The 20,531-nt window shown below is 44.7% G+C and overlaps 1 protein-coding gene across 10 annotated transcripts in view; it reads left to right on the top strand.

Annotated features, from left to right (window-relative positions):
* The window catches only part of C7H2orf76 (chromosome 7 C2orf76 homolog), a 78,217-nt gene that overhangs the window by 18,865 nt on the left and 38,821 nt on the right, over nucleotides 1-20,531 (top strand). For 3 of the 10 annotated variants that reach the window (XM_059704670.1, XM_059704676.1, XM_059704667.1), the window contains exons 2-3: nucleotides 19,189-19,300; nucleotides 19,678-19,734. The exons of 2 other annotated variants lie outside the window; for them this stretch is intronic. The gene's annotated coding sequence lies outside the window, so the exon portion shown is untranslated. Of the gene's footprint in view, nucleotides 1-19,188; nucleotides 19,301-19,677; nucleotides 19,739-20,531 lie in introns of all 10 variants that reach the window. 5 more of the 10 variants (XM_059704668.1, XM_059704671.1, XM_059704674.1 and 2 more) reach the window with 3 other exon arrangements.

Genomic DNA, 20,531 nt, shown 5'->3' with positions numbered 1-20,531 from the left:
AAAATAAGAAATCTCTTAGGTTTTGTTAAGCTAAAGATAGGTGAGGTAGAAATAAGCTGTAGAAATAGAGAAATAATTAGAAATAAGTGGTAGAAATAAGCTGTAGAAATAGAGAAATAAGCAGGGGTTGCAACCCAGGAAGGTTTGGGCAAGGGCAGCCAAACCTACCTATAGTTCATAGTTAGAGGTAGAGAAATAAGTAAAAAATAAGTGGTAGGAAATAAGCTGTAGAAATCTACACTAATAAAAGAGAAAAATGGTAATTGGCGTACGACGATACCCTTTTCATTGGCTAATCAGGGCTGTATGCAAATTAACTGCCAACTATGATTGGCAGTTAACTGCCAACTAAGATTGGCAGTTAACTGCCAACTAAGATGGCGGTTAATTTGCATATGTAGGCACAATGCAGGGAGGCGAAAGGGAAAGCAGGAAGAAGCTCCCTGCCCCTGACAGTGATCGGAAACCCAGGGGGGAGCTAAGAGCTGGGGGGCAGGGCAAAGGCGGCCCTGGGGCCGCCTTTGCCCTGCCCCCCAGCCATGATCGGAGAATCAGGTGCCTTTGCCACCCTGGCCAGTGATAGCAGGAAGTAGGGGTGGAGCCAGCGATGGGAGCTGGGCACGGTCGAAGCTGGCAGTCCCAGGAGCTAGGGGTCCCTTGTCTGGGCCTAAAGCGAAGCCCACGATCGCGGGGCCGCTGCAGCTGCGGGTCCCCGCTGCCCGAGCCGGACGCCTAGGCCAGAGGCGTTAGGCCTGGGCAGGGGCGCGGAGCCTGCAACTGCGGGGAGCTGGGGGTCCCCTGCCCAGGCCTGACACCTCTGCCGGAGGCCTCAGGCCTGGTCAAGGGGCCGATCCGGTGATTGGTGATTGGAGGGTGATGAGGGTCAACTCCTCTGGCCGAGGCATCAGGCCTGGGCGGGGGTCTGAGCCGGGGATTGGGGGGATATGATGGTCCCCTCGCCCAGGCCTGAAGCCTGGGTCAGAGGCGTCAGGCTTGGGCGGGGGGTTGAGCAAGCGATCAGAGGGAGATGGGGGTCCCCTGCCCAGGCATGATTCCTGGGCCAGAGGCCTCAGGCCTGGGCGGGGGCCAGAGCCAGTGATCGGGGGGAGATGGGGGTCCCCTGTCCAAGCCTGACACCTCTGGCGGAGGCGTCAGTCCTGGGCAAGGGGCCGATCCTGCGATTGGAGGGTGATTGGGGTCAACGCCTGAGGGCTCCCAGTATGTGAGAGGGGGCAGGCTGGGCTGAGGGACTCCCCCCCCCCCCCCCCACACCCAGTGCACGAATTTCGTGCACCGGGCCCCTAGTAGAGAAATAAGTAGAAATAAGCTGTAGAAATAGAGAAATAAGTAGAAATAAGTGGTAGAAATAAGCTGTAGAAAGTAAGCAGTAGAAAATAAGCTGTAGAAATAGAGAGTAGGAAATAAGTTGTAGGAATATAGAAATTAGTAGAAAATAAGCGGTAGCAGTAGAAAATAAGTAGAAATAAATTGTAGAAATGTAGAAATAAGCGGGGATTGCAACCCAGGAAAGGTTTGGGCAAGGGCACCCAGGCCTATCTATAGTTCATAGTTAGAGGTAGAGAAATAAGTAGAAAATAAGCGGTAGGAGAAATAAGCTGTAAAAAATAAGTGATAGGAAATAAGCTGTAGACATAGAGAAATAAGCGGTAGAGAAATAAGCAGTAGAAATAGAAAATAAGCAGTAAGAAGCAAGCGGTAGGAAGGAAGAAAATAAGAAGTAAACAGGAAGATATAAAATAAGGTAGAAACCTCCTAGGTTTTGTTTAAGCTGCTGCAAAGCAGAAGATGGCTGCGGTTGATGTTTAAGGAAGTAATTTTATTTTAGACCTAGATTGTAAGTTCTTGGGGCAGTTGCATTGTTTTTGGGCTTTGGTTATCTTTGCTTGTGCGACCAGACCCTGGGACTTTGGGTCTGTGTGAGGCGCCAGACTCAGAGTTGAAGGTCTCCAGCTCTGCAAGCTGCTACCGCTGGGTGCTTGCGCACTTTTGTGGTGGGGTGGGGTCTCAGGGAGTCGTCAGGGTGAGGCCAGCAGAGTTTAGCAGATCTGAACAGACCAAGATTTGGCCATGTGAAGGGAAGGCTCTGCATTCGTTGGGGGTGTGAGGAAAGAATTCCCCCTGTTCTAGAGCCAACTCAATCTGTCCCAGACTCTGCCAGAAGCTTGATCTCAACAGGGAGGGGCCATTGGGAGTCAAGAGAGGGGGAGGTGCCGGTGAGGTTTCTGGGAAGTTGCGGGGAGTGGCCCCTGTCCCAGAGCCACACAACTCAGATTGTCTCAGATTCTGCTCAAACCTTGGCAGGGTGGAGCCACCAAGAATCAAGAGATCTACTGTGAGGGGAGGCGCCAGTCAGGATCAGGGGGAAGTGGGTCTGCCCATACCTCTGCACCCTAGCCCATGCAGGGGGGACCAACAGGGAGTCCATAGGGTGGGGCCTTTGCTTTCCCCTAGGACGACGTCACACGGAGGGGCATGTTCCACCCAAGAAAGATGGTGTCTGTGGTGCAGTACAGTGACTCAGCACCCGGGGCGGGGGGGAGTGGTGTGTGTGGGGGTGTCCAGGCAGTTTTCTCCTCAACTCTCTCCCCAGAGCCACAAACTCCAGTCCCTCCTCACATGACTCTAGCCTGCTCTGCCCTCCCTCTGCCAGAGCCAGGGTGAGTGGTGGGAAGATTTTGTGTGTTGGCCCTTTAAGAGGGTGCCTAGTTTCTAGTGGAGTTCCATCTCTCTAGTGGACAGAAACCCCACTGCTTTTCACAGTCAGATGTTTCATGGGTGCCTCTTCCAGGCTCTGGTGCTCTGGGTCTGGAGCCCGGCTTGGGCTTGAGAGCCCATGCTCATCAGGTGCCCCCCCCACAACCCCCCACCCTCCCGCTGAGATATCCCTCAGGAACCTCAGCCGCTGCCTGTGGGAGCAGGGCAGGCCCTTTTCCCATCTCCGCACTTCCTGCCAGTCTGGATGTGGCTTCTTCTGTAAAGCCTTGGTTATAAGACTTCTCTTCAGCTGTCTCCAGTTGGTTGTTCAGGTTGGTTGCTCTATATTTTAGTTGTCTGCCTTTTTCTTTTAGTTTCTCTATTGACTTCCCACTAGGTTTGAGGCATCAATCCAGGGCAGGAGCATGTACTAGCCATCGCACAGATTCTACCTGGGCCACACGGAGGAGGCCTGGAGCAATTCTGTCATCCATAACAACCCTGGCCAGTGAGCAACCACTAACATGAATGCCTGCAGGGCAAGGTGGTATTACTGCTCCCTTTCATTAAAGATTTCTTACCACCTTTTATAATTGGGAGACTCATTGTAGGTAAAACTGCCCCTGGGCACATCTAAGATAATGATTCGGTTAACCCTCCTAGAGGCTTCCTTGAGTAACTGTTATGCCCAGATTTCAGGATCCCCAGAGACAGACCACTAGGGAGCCGAGTCCGATGCAAAAGCAAAGAGCCTTTATTCAAGCCCGGGCTTGGTCCCTCTGCCTCCTTTACTGGCGCAGCGGCAGGATGTAAGAGAGCCCCGAGTCCCAAGAGAACAAAGAATTTATAGGGCTTGGGGTCAGCGGGTGGGGGCACACTCTGACCACTGATTTGGCCGATTCCGGTTGGTTGAGTGAGGGCCCGGGGCTAGTGGCGCAAGGGCAGGGTGCCGCTAGGGTCTGGTTACACAAAGATGGGGGTGGTCAGCATACTTTTGGCCTTGGGTTTGTTTTCCTTGCATTCCCATTGGCTGAGATAAGGGCAGGCTGAGTGATACATTCTGTGGCTTTTTCTTGGAAGAGGAGTTAGGGACACAGCTATCAGTCCCGTTCTGTCCTTTCATAACCGAGGGCGGTTTTGGAGAGATTGCCACCAAAGGTCTAGTAATTGATCATCTGAGAGCTTGCTTATGGTGTTCTTTGAAACACCTGCAGGTCTAAGATAGAAATAAGGGTATTTTGGGGGGCAGGAGCTTAAGTCAATACTGGCTTCCACAAAAGAATCACGGGCCTAGAGGTGTGCTTGGTGTTCCTGGGAAGGAATTTCTTTACAGTCTGCAACTGGCCCTGCGTGAGCGAGGGCACAGGTGGTCAGGGGCCTCGGGTGGGGCCTCCGGGCAGCTGGTAGGCATCAGGGCCTTCACTTGAGTGCACATCATCGCATTTCGAACTGGTTTCTGGAGGAACTGCCTGAGGGCAGTCAGTCCGGTCTGTCTTGTTTGTGCTACCAGCCGAGTGGCGTGTGCCCCACAGAATGTCTGTACAACGGCTGTGGGGATGGGTAAGACGACACGTGGGGTATCAACCGTTGTATTGTATGAGAGGTACAGGAGCTGGGGTACATGTTCCTGATAGACTTGTTGGTAATGGTGACCATATTGTAGTCAGGCCATCTGCCAGAAGCTGCCAGATTCAGGAGTCAGTTAAATTAACGCTGCTTTCAGCAGTTTGGCGGAGCCTTGCCGCAGTGATCTGCGTCATGAGGACTGGCCCAGGCGCAGTTCTAAGAGACGGAGGTCATTAGTGGGTGGCCCTCCCCATCCCTCTCTCCTGGGTATAAGTTGTTGTCTCCTTACATGCGGAGGTTATTTCTTTCCTCCACCTCCAGAAAAACCCATGTGCCCCATTCCAGTAGCAATAATTTCACTTTTTATTGAACCCATTCCTAGTCTCTGAAGAGAATTTTTATAAAACTCACAGAGACCCATATGTCCCCCACTTTGGCCTACAGTGTACTCACGTGGCATTATCCTTGTGATCTAGGATCTTGTAACCAATAAGAGAATTCAGGGAGATGAGACTCCAAGATTCAAGGGTTGCCTCCAGGCAGAGGCTGCCTCCCTTTGCTAGAGGCTCCAGTTGGCAAAATCGTCAGAGACTGGTACCTCAAAGGGGTCGTTAAGGTTGTGGGGCCCAAATGTACCTCAGCTCGCTGGACAGCTCTCCATGCAGGCGATTGATTTTGGCACCACTAAGGTGCTGCTTTGTGGTGTAGCCAGTATACAGGACCAATTAGAGTGTCCAAGAGTTGACTGTGTTAATCAGGGTCAACTGGAGAAGCAGGACAAAATATAAAACACACACACATACCACATAAGTTGTCGGCTTACCCCATCGTGGGGTTGGCTAAGCAACCCTGAAGTCCAGAGGCAGGCAGATGGAAGGGCCGATGAGGAGCAGCTGGCCCCACAGACACCAGCTGAAGCCTGTGGTCCCCAGCAGTCACCAGGAGGGGGACCCGAAGGAAGGGGCAACAACTGAGGCCCCCACTGCAGTAAGGAGTCTGTGGGCTCAGGGAAGGCCTAAGTCCTCCCTGACTTCTAACTGATGAAGTCAGGCCCACCCAGGAAGAGCTCCCTTTTGAGTAATTTAAGATCAGCTGATTATGGGCTTTAATTACGACAGCAAAGTATGCAACAGTCTGCTTGGCCACACTGACAAGTCACAGAGCCACACTGCCTCCAATGCCAGAGTCTAGCACAACATGCCAGGCTGCCTCTGGTGATGGGTGGCTGAAGGGCCAGCTAGCTGTTCCTTGATGGCTAGAGGGACTGGGCTTTGTGAACTCACCCACACAATCCCAAGAAACTGTACTTGGCAAGTCGACCCCTGGATTCCGCTGGTGGAGGTGTGGTAACAGTACAGTCAGGGACCATTGAGACGGAGGTTTCTAATTTGTCTGTGAGCAGGGATCTCATATACTGAAAACTGTATACATCAGAGGGTGGGGGCAATTCCATGAATCCTGACCCACCCACTGGGCCTGGACCTCTTCCAGATGGGGGAGAATCAGTTGCCTCTGGCACGATGGACAGGGAAGTCTACATATAGAACACATCATTCATACATTCAGACGTAGAAACAACAATACTTTGAATGCGCCCGGAGGACCCCATCCACTCCGTCTTGTTAGTTTCCCTTCTCCACTGTGAATCCTGTCCAAAACCCATTAGCTGCATCTGAGTACCCTCTCCCCACACTGGCAAGGTAGGGTGGTGCCTTGGGTGCCTGTACCCACAGAACCATAAAAGTTTGAGTCCCTTTGCTGGGGTCCAACCCCAGCAGGTCCAGGGGTCCCCAAAGGTGTGGACGGAGTCGGCGAAGAAGGAATGACATGGAGACAGTGTTCAGTTCATCAGCAGCCTAGCCAGGATCTCCAGCCAAGTTCTGTCTAGGTTCTCCAGCCAGGTTCTATATTTTATTGTCTTGTTACACCTGTATTTATACCAATTGATTTTAATTCTGTCAATTTCTATTCCAAAGGTTAGGGTGTTTCTTATCTCCATTCCAGGGAGTAAAGATTATGTAGCTTAAGGGTGATTGTTCGTAGCTAAAGTGATTAACTACCCACCTGGCATTTAGTTAAGCGGTTTTATTCCCTCCCTAACTTCAGGGAAAAATCCCTACCTGGGGAAACAACCTTTCTTGGAGGGGTGACCTTGGTTAAAACACATAGCGCCAAGAAGGTGAACAAACATTAAGAATAGTATGCCATATACGCCAGATCCCTTGAAACATATGCTGTGTGGATATTTCTTCCCTGCAGCGACTGTGTCAAGAAGCAAGGATGGACCGGCTTCCGGCATCCCTTCCCTCCCTGAAGTTCCCCAGCACACTTGGGTGCATAAGGCCTTCAGTCTCTTGGGGACAGCGAGACCTTGGTCGCCCGCTCCTAATCACCTTCCTTAAAACTTCCTAGACGGTGAGGGGAGGTATCAGGAGGTGTAGAGAGGGAGGGCAGCTCTGCACCAGCACGCAAGGCATACTTCCTCTTAATATCAAGTGGCCTGGTGGCCATTCATGGCTCAACTTAATTTACTTTTCAGTTACCCAAAGCTCTACCACCTCATTGCTGTCATTGTTTCCGCTCTGGGGACTCTCTCATCAATAGCTACAGCCACAGCGCCTGTCACCTGGAGTCGTGGAGCTCGCTGCCTCACTGAGGAGAGAGAACCACAACCATTGGGCAGCTTGTTTCAGTCCTACCTTTTGCTCTAATCCTCTAAAGGTTAATTAACTCTTACTCCCCCACAGCCCCCACTTGGTCAAGAACATCTGCTGCCAGGTCGCAGGGAATCTCCTTATCTCCCTTAAGCTCATGGGACCTTTGTCTTTCCTGTTCTGGAAAGCCATGCCTCTGCCGGCATCCCATCCTTGTCATTGAAAACTGTGAAGAGTCCTACTTGTCAGCTGGTCAGCCAGCCTGTCAGTGTCCTGGAAACTGAGGGAAGACATGAGACTCCTGGGTCAGAGACAGCCAACAGCATGAGCTTCATGTTTGCGTCATTTCTGCCTCCCCATAGTCCCCAGCTGCAGAATCCCGAGTTTAGGTAAACCAAGAACACCTGCTCAACCTTAGCCCAGGGAGAGAGACATTCTTTTTATTAAACTGGATGGTAAGCAAATCTGCCCTCCACTCAGGAGGGAGATAATATCTCAGTCTTCCTATGCTGTTTGCTATACAAACATCCTTGAACAGATAGTTCAGAACTAAAGCAGCCAGTACCTCTGCTTATAAGACATGCAGAAGTGTGAGAGACCCATGAATTGTCTCCCAACACACTGGACAAGAGTTAACATGCCCGCTGATGATAGTGGATCAAGAAAATTAGAATTTACATTCAGTTATCTTGTTTAAGAGAAATGATGTGAAATATTCTTTCCAAATGGTTAAGTCTCTAACCCTTTGGAAAACTCAACTGTTCACAACAGTTAGTTCTCGGAGAGTCTTACCTCCTTTGTTTGTTTATTTGTGTTTTTTTTAATTAAATCTTTATTGTTCAGATTATTACAGTTGTTCCTCCTTTTTCCCCCCATAGTTCCCCTCCACCCGGTTCCCGCCCCCCCCCTCCGCCCTCACTACCCCTCCACTGTCCTCATCCATAGGTGCACGATTATTGTCCAGTCTCTTCCCACATCCCCCACATCCCTTTCCCCCCAAGAATAGTCAGTCCACTCCCTTTCTATGCCCCTGATTCTATTATAATCACCAGTTTATTCTGTTCATCAGATTATTTATTCACTTGATTTTTCGATTCACTTGTTGATAGTTGTGTATTTGTTGTTCATAATTTGTATCTTTACCTTTTTCTTCTTCTTCCTCTTCTTAAAGGATACCTTTCAGCATTTCATATAATCCTGGTTTAGTTGTGATGAACCCCTTTAGCTTTTCCTTATCTGTGAAGCTCTTTATCTGACCTTCAATTCTGAATGATAGCTTTGCTGGATAAAGTAATCTTGGTTGTAGGTTCTTGGTATTCATCACTTTGAATATTTCTTGCCACTCCCTTCTGGCCTGCAAAGTTTCTGTTGAGAAATCAGCTGACAGTCGTATGGGTATTCCCTTGTAGGTAACTGAGTTTCTTTCTCTTGCTGCCTTTAAGATTCTTTCTTTGTATTTTGCTTTTGGCATTTTAATTATGATGTGTCTTGGTGTGGTCCTCTTTGGATTCCTTTTGTTTGGGGTTCTCTGCACTTCCTGGACTTGGAAGTCTATTTCTTTCACCAGGTAGGGGAAGTTTTCTGTCATTATTTCTTCAAATAGGTTTTCAATATCTTGCTCTCTCTCATCTTCTGGCACCCCTATAATTCAGATGTTGGTACGCTTGAAGTTGTCCCAGAGGCTCCTTACACTATCTTCGTATTTTTGGATTCTTTTTTCATTTTGCTTTTCCGGTTGGGTGTCTTTTGCTTCTTTGCATTTCAAATCTTTGACTTGATTCTTGTGATCCTCTAGTCTGCTGTTGGGAGTCTGTATAATATTCTTTATTTCAGTCAGTGTATGCTTAATTTCTAGTTGGTCCTTTATCAGAACATCAAGGGCCTCACTAGATTTCTTGAGGGTATCATTAAGTTTATCGGCGGTTTCTAGAAAATTCTTGAAAAACCTTAGAAGTGTGGTTTTGAACTCTATATCCAGTAGTTTGTTTTCCTCCATTCTGTCATTTGTGTCCTGTTTCTTTGTCTCGGCATTTTTTATGCTTCGCTGTGTGGATAGAGTGCCTTTCTGTGCTAGGTGTCCTATAGGGCCCAGTGGCTCAGCCTCCCCAATTACCTGAGGTAGACACTCTTGGTGCACCCCTTTGTGGGCTTTGTGCACACTCTTGTTGTAGTTAAGCCTTGATTGTTGTAGGTATCACTGGGAGGAATTGACCTCCAGGCCAACTGGCTGTGAGAATCAGCTGTGTCTACAGTGGGAGAACTTCTGTGCTGGAGACACCCTTCTGGGGCAAGAGTTGCTTCAGTGGGGCTTTGGTGCTCACTGAGTCTGCCCCCTGAGTGTGTTCCTTATGGATCTGAGGTGTTGTAATTGGATGGTCCCACTCTGACCACTGGGTACACTGGCTCTTGGATCTAAGGAGGTGCTAATCTAGCCTCTGCCTGAGGCTACCCAGCAGAAGCCAGCTGTAAAGCAATGCAAGTTGCCATGGGGCCTTGGGCCAGCTGCAGTTCGTTAAGTAATTTTCAGATTACAAAGGACAGGGCCTTTCATATGCAAAAGCCTCTGTGCAGCGCTTGGGCAGGGCGGGGCCCCAGGGGATCAACTGGGCAGGCGGAGCGAGCAGTATGGCTGCTCTCAGTCCTGCCCTCAGAGGCCCCGGCAATCGCTGTGAGCACCTCCGAGAAAGCTGCCCTCGAGTTCCAACCAATGCCAGACAGTCCTGTTTCTCCCGTATGAGTCTGGGTCCCCAGAGACTCACCCGGAACTGGAGCTCAGAGCTTGAGACTCCCTCCCGATTGAAAAAGACAATCGTGTCCTCAGCCGCCAGCCCTCCCCGCATGCACCTCCACACCTTTGTATTTTACTTCTGCACTGCACCTCCTCTGAGTCTCGGTATGCTTTTCTCTTTCCTTTTAGTTGTAGAATTTCCACTCAGCCAGCCTTTCTGTGGTTCTGGATGATGTCCATTCCGTCTTTTAATTATATATTTTTTTTTATTGATGTTTTAAAGAGAGGAAGGGAGAGGGTAGAGAGTTAGAAACATCAATGAGAGAGAAACATCGATCAGCTGCCTCCTGCACACCTCCCACTGGGGATGTGCCTGCAACCAAGGTACATGCCCTTGACCGGAATCGAACCTGGGACCTTTCAGTCCGCAGGCCGACGCTCTATCCACTGAGCCAAACCGGTTTGGCTAGTTGTATCTTTGAAGTGGTTGTGTGAGGCAGCAATCTCCGGCGTTTACCTATGCCGCCATCTTGGTTTCTCTCTGACAGTCTTACCTCCTTTGAATAGGGAAAACAAGTTATGATTTTGTGTATTTGTCCCAAATTAAAGGGTACACAGGCAGGTATATAGAATTGTAGGTGTTGATTTGTCAATGGGTGGTTTACTCATGGTGAACAGCAATCATTGGCTTATTTGTTATAATTGATTATGATGCTTCTTCAGGAAATGCCACTGACAAGTGTCGTTATGCAATAGTTATAGCATAGAAAAGCATTTGTGAGTTGTCAAATTTAGCTAATACTTATTTTGCACCTGTGCTATCTAAACACCGAATTCAGAAGGCTTTATTTTTTAACCTCTCTCAAAATGAGCACCTACCATACTGCTGAGTTATGAGCTTAAAAAGACTTTAAAATCATTTGTAAATTAATACATTGAAAATGTCTTTCTCAAAAGGTTTATATCAGTGAAAGATGAATAAACTGAATTTTCTAACATAATAGTGTTTTGAATTATATAACTAAATGTTTTTTGGGAGGAAGACGAAGAAGTTATCAAATATTTAATCCTCACATATCCTAGTCTATAAATGCATCCTGAATTTCATATTTTATTGTATTTTTATTTTTTTAAATACATTTTTATTTATTTTAGAGAGGAAGGGAGAGGGAGGGAGGGAGAGAGAGAAATATCAATGATGAGAATCACTAATTGGCTGTCTCCTGTATATCCACCACTGGGAATTGAACTGTGACCTCCTGGTTCATAGGTTGATGCTCAACCACTGAGCTACACTAGCTGGGCTAGTTTCATATTTTAAAAACTAGAGGACTGATGCACGAAATTTGTGCAAGAGTAGGAAGGCCTTCCTTCCCCCGGCTGCGGGCACCGGCTTCCCTCTGGCATCTGGAACCCGGGCTTTCCTCCGGCCGCCGGCAGGCATCCCGGCTTTCCTCGCAGCCTCGGCTTTGTCCTGAAGGACGTCCAGTCTAATTAGCATATTACGCTTTTATTATTATAGATTACACTTTTGAAAAAACTTAAAGCAAGTTCCTGTTAACTTTTCTTTTTATTGAAATGGCCAGCTTTTGGTATTTTATTGTTACTGAGATCTATTTTTATAACTTTTTTTTATTCCCATCTAATCATTAAAAAATTTTGCTTTTGAAGTAGGCTAGAATAGATTAAAATGAAATTAACATTGCATTTTTAGTGTTAAATGTGACGATTATAATTTGTCATTTTTAAGAAGTTCAGTTAAATTGAAATTTTATAGTTATTTATTTGACTAGGATAAGTTATCTTTAAAAGGGGAACTTTTATCATTCACTTAGCATACTAGGTGCTCAGTATTTTTAAGTAGAGTAATGAATGTAGGTTTTCCCCCCTTTTCCTCTGGCCTTAAACAACTTTTAAATTTTTGGCAAAATGACATATTTGGATATTAAGTAGTACATCGGAAAATTTACTCAGAATCATTAAGGTGCAATTTTAGAATCATTTGTATATTCAGTGGTTTTCATCTCAATAGAACTCTTCTTTTCCCTACTTTTACACCCGATCATTTATGCCTGTTTAGTTTACTCACATAAAAGATCAATTGTATTTCTTAGCTTCTATTTATTGATTTGTTTCAAAAGAAAGGTGAATGGAACCTTTGTCCTGTCATACTAGTTTATAACCCTAGAGGAAAATTAAGCATTTCGTGTGATCAATATATAAATATATTTTTTTGTATACAGTTAGAACATTACTTTTTGGAAAGTTGTACTTTTTTCATATAGTGAAGACAAGCTTGAAAGGAAACTTGATATCCTTAAATTTAGGAAGTAAATATGACTTTACAAAATATTTTTATTAAAATGATTCACTCTAGGAGTCTTAAAATTCAAGTCTTGTGCACATTTCTTGCATGTCTGCCGCCTCCAAAGGCAGGCCGCGCATTCTCCTGCTGGGGGTGTACAACTTCTCCAGGCTAACTGCCCCTGTGGAGCGCTTTTCTGCACGGAAGGCTGCTAGTATTCGGCTCAGTTTTAAACTGATCACGGCCGGTGGTGAACCTGAGAAGGGCGGTGAAGGATTAAAGAAAACAGACAAGAATAGTTAGGACTAGATGGGACACTGTTCTCGGATGGAGAGACAGTGCCACCACCTATACTCCGAAGCTTTATTTTATAGTCAGATCACACAAAGCAAAACAAGGGTAAGATGTTTACAATGTTCTTGTGAGTTTCAAATCTGCTTCTTTCCTGTTGTTGCCATTCTCTGCTCTCTATTAAGCTTTGTTTAGGCAGCACTTGCTGCATCCCCCTCCCCCCACCCCTAGCCCACATCCTTAGCTACCTAGGAATGCAGGGTCTGTCTAAGGTCAAGCTTACAACCATAGCCTTTTGGCTATGATTGTGCTGGGAGGGCTTTGACTTCCAAGCTGGGACTTGCATGTGGCTTTGCCAAAAGTCAGTCCGAGACTTGATCCTGTCCAAACACTGTAGTTGTTCTCCACAAGTTTGAATTCCATTCTCTTACAAAAAGGTCAAAAGCATCCTTTCTTAAAAAGTGCTGGGAGCGCTCTGGCCGGTTGCTCAGTGGTTAGATCATCAGCCCATAGACCAAAGGGTCTGGGTTTGATTCCTGGTCAAAAGGCATGTCCCTGGGTTACAGGCCTGATCCTGGCCTGGGTGGGGGGTGTGCAAGAGGCAACCCACTGATGTGTCTCTCTCACATTGATGTTTCTCTCTCTCTCCCCCCTCCCTCTCTTCTACTCTCTCTAAAAATCAATTGGAAAAACAATATCCTTGGGGTTAACCCCAAAAAAAGACTTTTTTTGACGGGTGAGAATTATAGTCAATCCTCTGTATTTGCAGTTTCTGTGTTTGTAAATTTGCTTACTCACTAAAATTGTTATCCCAAAGGCAATACTTAGGGCACTTTCCCGGTCACTCCCGGACATGTGCAGAGCGGACATGTGCAGAGCGGTGGAGAATTTGCATCAAGGAAGTTCATGCTTCCAGCTGAGGTCAGACAAGGCGATTGCTGCCTCCTCCCAGCGCTCACACTGTAAACAAGTGTCCAGGCTGTGCTCTGTCCAGTGCCATGGTTTCACATTGTTGTGCTTTCTGCTGGCGATGTGGCTGTTTGAAAAGAGCCCCCAAGCGTAATGCTGCAATGCTGACGTGCTGTCTAGTGTTTTTAAACGCACGAAGGCTGTGTGGGCCTCACAAGGAAAATGGATTAGATAAGCTTTGGTGAGACTTGACTTAAAATGCTACTGGCTTTGAGTTCTGTGTTTAACAGTATGTATTAAATAGGCGCCTTTATTCAGAAACACACATAAAATAAGGTGATGCACTGATCGGTGTTGACAGCGTGGTGAGAACCTAGGCCTTATGTCCTCAGGAGCAGAGGTCAGTCCTCACTAACTCAGTGGTGGGGACCACTTCATATAGACGGTCTCCACTGTGAATACCCAGAGCCGGTGGTAGTACTTTTCTTTAGCTGATAGAGATCAACCGAAAGTCAGTAATCAAGTGTTTTGTGAGTCTGCATGCTCTGCGCTGTGCTCTCAGCTTTCTGTACTGCACGGTCCCTATTTTCACCTCTGATTTACAGCTGGCTCTTCGCCTGGGAACTTGCCCCAGAGGGAAGAACCAGCTTGGAATGGCAGCAGTTGGGCTGCTGGGGAACCTGGCATGCAGCTTGTCTTGGCTTTCCCAGAGTTTGCACCTTCCCTGTTGACCCATTGGAGCCTAGGCCATAAAATCCAGCTCCTACCGACCCAGGGAATTCTGGCCCAGGAGGAGAGGGTGCTGGGCCGCGCCATTCTTGGCTCTGATGGTGCAGTGGGTCCCTGTTAGGGACCTGGGAGCTCCAGATGAGGGGTTCCTACATGGTTTGGTTTGCTTCTCTGGTTTTAATATGACTTGGTTTTGTTTGCTTTGGTTTGGATATGACTTATCTTTCATCTTAAACCAGCTTGGTAAGGTACCAGCCAGAACAGGTTTTTTAGGCAGGGAGGTTTAAAGACCTTTGTAAGCCCTAGGCACTGTTCCTTTTCAAATCCCCACCCTAAATCATATAAAATGTACCGATACTATATATTAAATCTAATATATATAATTATGAATAGAGTTGAATTGCTGTTGAAATGTTATATATTTAATTAAATGTTAATTAAAATTTTTCATATTCTGGAAAAATAAGGTACCCCCCACCCCATCTCAGACATTTCATGGCCCTGGAAAAAGCTCATAGACCCTGTCATGCAGGACAGATATGTCAGGGTGTCCTTAGGAAAGGAGGAAATCAGGCTTTCCTCAACCCTTCACGGCTCTTCAGCTCTCCAGACCTTGCCTCATGCCACACACGTTTCGGGGTACACAAAAGGAACCACACTGCGCTTTCCCTCAAGGAGCTCGCAAGCATTCTGATCAGACATGGGGGTGGGGGGGGGTGGGGGGGGGAGAGGATCTGCTCTAGCTGATCTGGGGGTGGGGTGAGGGGCGGGGAGGAGCTCCTGCAAAGGTGTCTTGGAGCAGATGGGCCAGGCTGTTTTGAAGGATGCCTGTGGTAAAGTGGAGAGGCCAGGGGCTGAGGGAGTTTGGAGAAAGGCTGGGGGTGGAACCATGTGGCAGAGGCCTGGAAGCCGCAGGCTGTCATGTCATCCCTCCGGAGTGATAGGAGAAAGGTGGCAAAGACCATCAGAGAGGCAGGGAGGGGCTGCGCGTAGTGGCCTTGGTGGCATCTTAGACAAGGCGAGGCTTGTTCTGGGCACGTGACCTGCTTCTGGGGCCTCTGACGGCTGAGCACTCTTTGGTTTCCCTCAATGAGTATCAGTTGAATAAAGGAGTTTCTAACCCTCTCTATTTTTTACAGTATTTGTTAAGTTCTGTATTATTTTCTTTTGTTCAGTTATCTCTTTTTAAAAGAAATGGAAATAACTTTTTGTTGATGTAGAACACATTAGAAAAGTGCAAATACAGGCATACCGGGAAATAGCTTAATTTTAGCCATTCTGATAGGTATGAAAATAATGATTTTTAAATTTTATCATTCTTGCAGTGCTTTTTAACTGCAGTTCTTCTATAAAGGACTTTTCTTCATCAACTACTGGGTAACCTTGAAATACAGTCTGAATAAGGAAGGCATACAACATTCGATTATTTTCTCATTTCAGTGCGCCCCTCCCATTTTGGAAAGTCATTTTCAGTAAAACAGATAAGTGCCCTGTTAGGTTCCAGAGCGACAAATTGAGTTTTGTTGTATTAATACTCACCCAAGGATATTTTCCCATTGATTTTTAGAGAGAGTGGAAGAGAGAGGGGGAGACAGAGAGGAACGTCAATGTGAGAGACATATTGGTTGGTTGCCTCCGGCACGCTCCCAGACCAGCCACAGCTGAGCTAATAAATCTTTTAATCTTGTACCTATTTTTGAGTTTTCCGTTATGTTTCACTGATTTGTCAGCCTCGTTCTGTTTCAGTATCACAGCTTAAATTACTATACCTTAATTATCCTTTACAGTTTTTGTGATTGATTTTGTAGATGTATGAAAATCACACAAGCTTTCTTATGTATTACCGTTACGTTTAACTGTTACTTTACAGGCTGTACTGGTAACTGGTGCTGCTGGTCTCTTTTTTCTTTTATGACTTCGCTCACTAAGTTCACAAATGTATTCTTCCTTGTAAAAGGGGATTAAGATATATAAATTGCCAGTTACAAAAGCAGTCATAGGGGTGGAAAATACAGCATAGGGAATATAGTCAATAATATTATAGTAACTATGTATGGTGCCAGACTTATTGGGAGATAACTTCATAAATTACATAAATGTCTAACCACTATGCTTACACTTGAAACGAATGTGATGTTGAATGTGAACTTAATTGAAAATAATTGTTAATTAAAAAATAAAATAAATGTATTCTTCCAGATGGATTTTAGAAATATTTGTGATAAGTTCCCCAAACCACTCTTGTATATTTTGAGTGGGGTGTTTTTCAATTTATAGAGAATTTAATTCTTACAATTTTGAGACTTCATAGTTAGGAACATGGTCTATTGTTTCATTTATTCAAATCTTTTTTATGTGCTTGACTGTTTTTTATTAACTTATCTCTAAGTTTATTGTTTTTGGTTTCTCTGTCCCTTCATTTAAGGAATTGTTTTTAAACTTCTTTAGAATCACTTTTTTTTTTTTTTTTTATGTAAGGCAAACTTACGGGAAAATGTCATTTTACAATCTGTAATATTAGCTTTATAAGCTATCTGTTTAGTATGTCTGCCTCCCTCAGCTCACCAGCAGCATTTCCCATAATCCTTAAGGCAAAATAGATAATACTTTCTTTCCTTCTGATAATATCTATTATTGTTTAGTTACTGAGTATATATAACAACAGATTTTTTATGAAGATGACAGTACAGTGTTGACCAAAATTAGATATTAACACAAATGAGGAGTTTTAATTGAAAGCCTCAACTATTTAAGTACAACATTTGGGCAGTTTTATATAAAGTGGAAAAAACACACCCTACAATTATAAAACAGTTTCATAAGGCATGCGTATGCCAGCCCATTTGGCTTCTTCTGTTAGATCATTTACAGGATTTGTTACATTGTACCTGGGAATCTAGTATCTTTATCTGCTGCCTATAAGAGGTGTCTTTATACCCAAACCTATCTACACTAATAAAAGACAAAGATGCTAATTGACCATACCTTTGCTATGCCCATCAGCCAATCAGAAGAGTATGCAAATTAACCCAACAAAGATGGCCGTTAAATTTGTGACCCAGGGCGGTGGGGCAGGACAGCGCGATCCACCGCCCGCCCCACCGCCACCCGGGCTTGCCATCTGCGACCCAGCGCAGGATCTGGGCCTGCCATCTGCCACCTGGGGAGTGGGCCTAAGTCAGCAGGTGGTTATCTCCCAAGGGGTCCCAGACTGTGAGAGGGCACAGGTCAGGCTGAGGGGACCACCCTCCCCCCCCGCCAGTGCACAAATTTTTGTGCACCGGGCCTCTAGTTTTATCATAAGTAGAATAATAATAAGAGCAGCTAGTTTTTATTGAGATACCACTATGTGCGATCCGAGTGTGTGTTGAGGCTAAGAGGTAGACTGTATATTTAAGCTACATTTGTCTTGCTCTAACCTCGTTGGGACTGGGACTGTGTTCTAGGCCTTCCCACTTCGTGTGGGCATGTGTGTGGGTGTGTTTTGGAGGACATCTTTATTGTTAGAGGGGGCAGGTAGGTGAGGGGGAAGAAGTCATAATTCTTAAAAACCTGTTAATACTGCTTCTGAAATACAGAAGTCTTTTACAATATCCCTCTCTCAAGAGGTGTTCTTTATTAAATACCTCAGTCTATTTTAAAATAGAACTTTGTAGATGTTAGCCAAACTGCTGTTATGTGGTAGATTCTAGGATCAGAATTTTGGGGAGCATTGTAAAGTAGATTTAAAACAAATAGCATAGCGTGGCTGGCATAGCTCAGTGGTTGAGCATTGACCTATGAACCAGAAGGTCACGGTTCATATTCGCAGTCAGGGCATATGCCCGGGTTGCGGGTTTGATCCCTAGTGTGGGCATGCAGGAGGCAGCTGATCAATGATTCTCTCTCATCATTGATGTTTCTGTCTCCCTTCCTCTCTGAAATCAATAAAATTATATATGTATAAAATAAAAAAATAGTATAGTAGCTAGTATTGGGATTATCAAAAGATTTGTTAATTTAAACTCATTAAAGATTATAAAGTGAAACCTTATTTTAGAGGGAAAATATTATTTCTAGTCCCTTAGGAACCATTCATTTAATTATAAATAGTATGCTAATTATAATTACAATTTATTTTATGTATTAAAACTGCTTGAATTTTGATTTCTATATATAATATGCTACATATTCTCTCAAACCTAATAAAATATTTGTATAAGCATTCTATGATTCAGAGAGACTTTGTAGGCCAAATTAGTGTGGCTAACATCTACAAAGTTCTAATTTAAAATAGACTGAGGTATTTAATAAAGAATACCTCTTGAGAGAGGGATATTATAAAAGACTTCTGTATTTCAGAAGCAGTGTTAACAGGTTTTTAAGAATTATGACTTCTTCTGTCTATTGTGAAACATTCCAGATATGCTAAAAGGCATAAAGTATAACACACTATCCATATACATAAGTCCCGCTCAGGACGTAAATGGCTAGCAACATAATCAAAGTGCATGTGTTCTAATTGTATAACCCTTCCTTTGCCTCAGGGATGACAACTACCATATTTTTCTGTGTATAAGACACCCCCATGTATAAGATGCCCCCCACTTTTCCAACCCAAAATTAAGAAGTCAATATTTTAAACATAAAACAGAACACATTTTTATTTAGTAATTACCGCAGATAATGTTCACATACCAGTACTATATTATGCAGCATATCACTTTATTCAGCCTCTGTTGCATCACTGCTCTCTTCCTCATCACTATTATTTCCAGACATATCCATTTCTTCAACTTATATGTATCACTGCTGTCTTCTGAGTCACTGTCCATATATGTGAGATCATCCTCACAAACTGGTGGCATTTTCTGAGCTAACTTTGTTCATGTTCTCATGGCCAACCCTTCTCTCCTCATGAAACTGAAGCACCATTTTGCCTTTCCTGCAAAACCGACAATGTTCATTTCTCTTGCAAACATTCTTGCCTGACATTGAAAAGCTTGGTTGACACACACAAGCCACTCTGGCGCTGCTCCGTAATCCAAGTCTGAAGCCTCTGCTCCGAGTTTGCCCATTTTTCTGGTTTTCCTTTCAAGGCCTTCTTCTTTTTTGGCATCTTAAGGAGGTGTTCTTCCTGTTTTCTCCACTGTCTGATCACACACTCTCTGGGAGGAGGTCCAAGTTGTCTCTCTGCAGCTCTATTTCCATGCTCTTTGCATAGCTGATTACATTCAGTTTGAATTTTGCAGAGTAAGACAATCGCTTACCAGTATTTATCTTTCTATTTTTTGACATCTTTATGGGCTCAGAACGTTCCAGTCCCTGTTGCATCTGCGCACGCTCCACCTCCACCTCCAATTACGGCATCACCTGACGTCAGTAACAATAAAGCTCGTGATTGGAGGAAGCCTGTTTGACAAGGTATGGGCAGCTATGCACCCGCGCGGCTCCCTCCTCTGCTGACTTCGTGTATAAGACACCCCTCGATTTTCAGTCTAAGGATTTTAGAAAAAAATAGCGTGTTATACATGGAAAAATACAGTAATCACCTCCTTTTCCACATAACAACAGCTATATTTTTTAACTTTGTATAAATGGTAGTATACTCTCTTTGACTACCGTTTTTTCATTCACCATAATATTTTTGAGATTCGCCTATGTTGAGGTATATAGTTCTAGTCCATTCATTTTTATTGCCTGTACTCTCTATGGTTTACTTATCTGTTCTTCTCTTGATGGACATTTGTTTCCAGTTTTTATAATTAACAAATGATGTTACTATGAATGTTCTTTTACAGTTCTCCTTGTGCACATAGGTGGGGTACTGCCTGCAAATGAAATCGCTAGATTGAAAGGTATGTGTATCTTCAGCTGTACTAAGTGTTGCCAACCATCTCCTAAAGTAGTAACCACTTGTGCTCTTTCACTGATTAAATTGTCATTGTTCTGCACCCTTGCCGACACTAGGCATTGTCAGACTTTATGTCAATTTGATGAGTGATATATCACAGTTATTTTTTTAAATTTATTTTTTTTAATATACTTTATTGATTTTTCACAGAGAGGAAGGGAGAGGGATAGAGAGTTAGAAACATCGATGAGAGAGGAACATCGATCAGCTGCCTCCTGCACACCTCCCACTAGGGATGTGCCCGCAACCAAGGTACATGCCCTTGATGGGAATCGAACCTGGGACCTTTCAGTCCGCAGGCTGATGCTCTATCCACTGAGCCAAACCAGTTAGGGCCACATTGTTATTTTTAATTCCCCTGATTACTAGTGAGATTGGACATCGTTTCTTAGGTTCTACAGGTATTTTTTCTTAGCACTTGTATATTATGGCTAAGTTGTATATAAAGTTGAAAGTAGCATGAAGTGGTTACTACTAATTAGAAATGCACTGTAATTATATCATTAAATCATTGGCAATTTTGCAGATTTTTTTGGAGTAAATAATTCTGGTGATTTTCTGGTAGTATATTTGAGAAAGCCTGGACTTTGGAATTAAATTGGTGCTTGAATCCTGGCTTTTTTTTTTTTTTTTAACTTTATGACTTTGGGCAATTTGTACAATCTGAGTCTGTTTTCTCATCCTTAAAATGAGTGTAATAATTTATGACTTGGTGATAGAATAAGTGCAATAACATTAACA

The sequence above is a fragment of the Myotis daubentonii genome, chromosome 7 (genome assembly GCF_963259705.1).
Source record: "Myotis daubentonii chromosome 7, mMyoDau2.1, whole genome shotgun sequence".
NCBI lineage: Eukaryota > Metazoa > Chordata > Mammalia > Chiroptera > Vespertilionidae > Myotis > Myotis daubentonii.
Note: the sequence above shows the minus strand (reverse complement) of the source record. Positions and strands in the feature narration are given on the sequence as shown.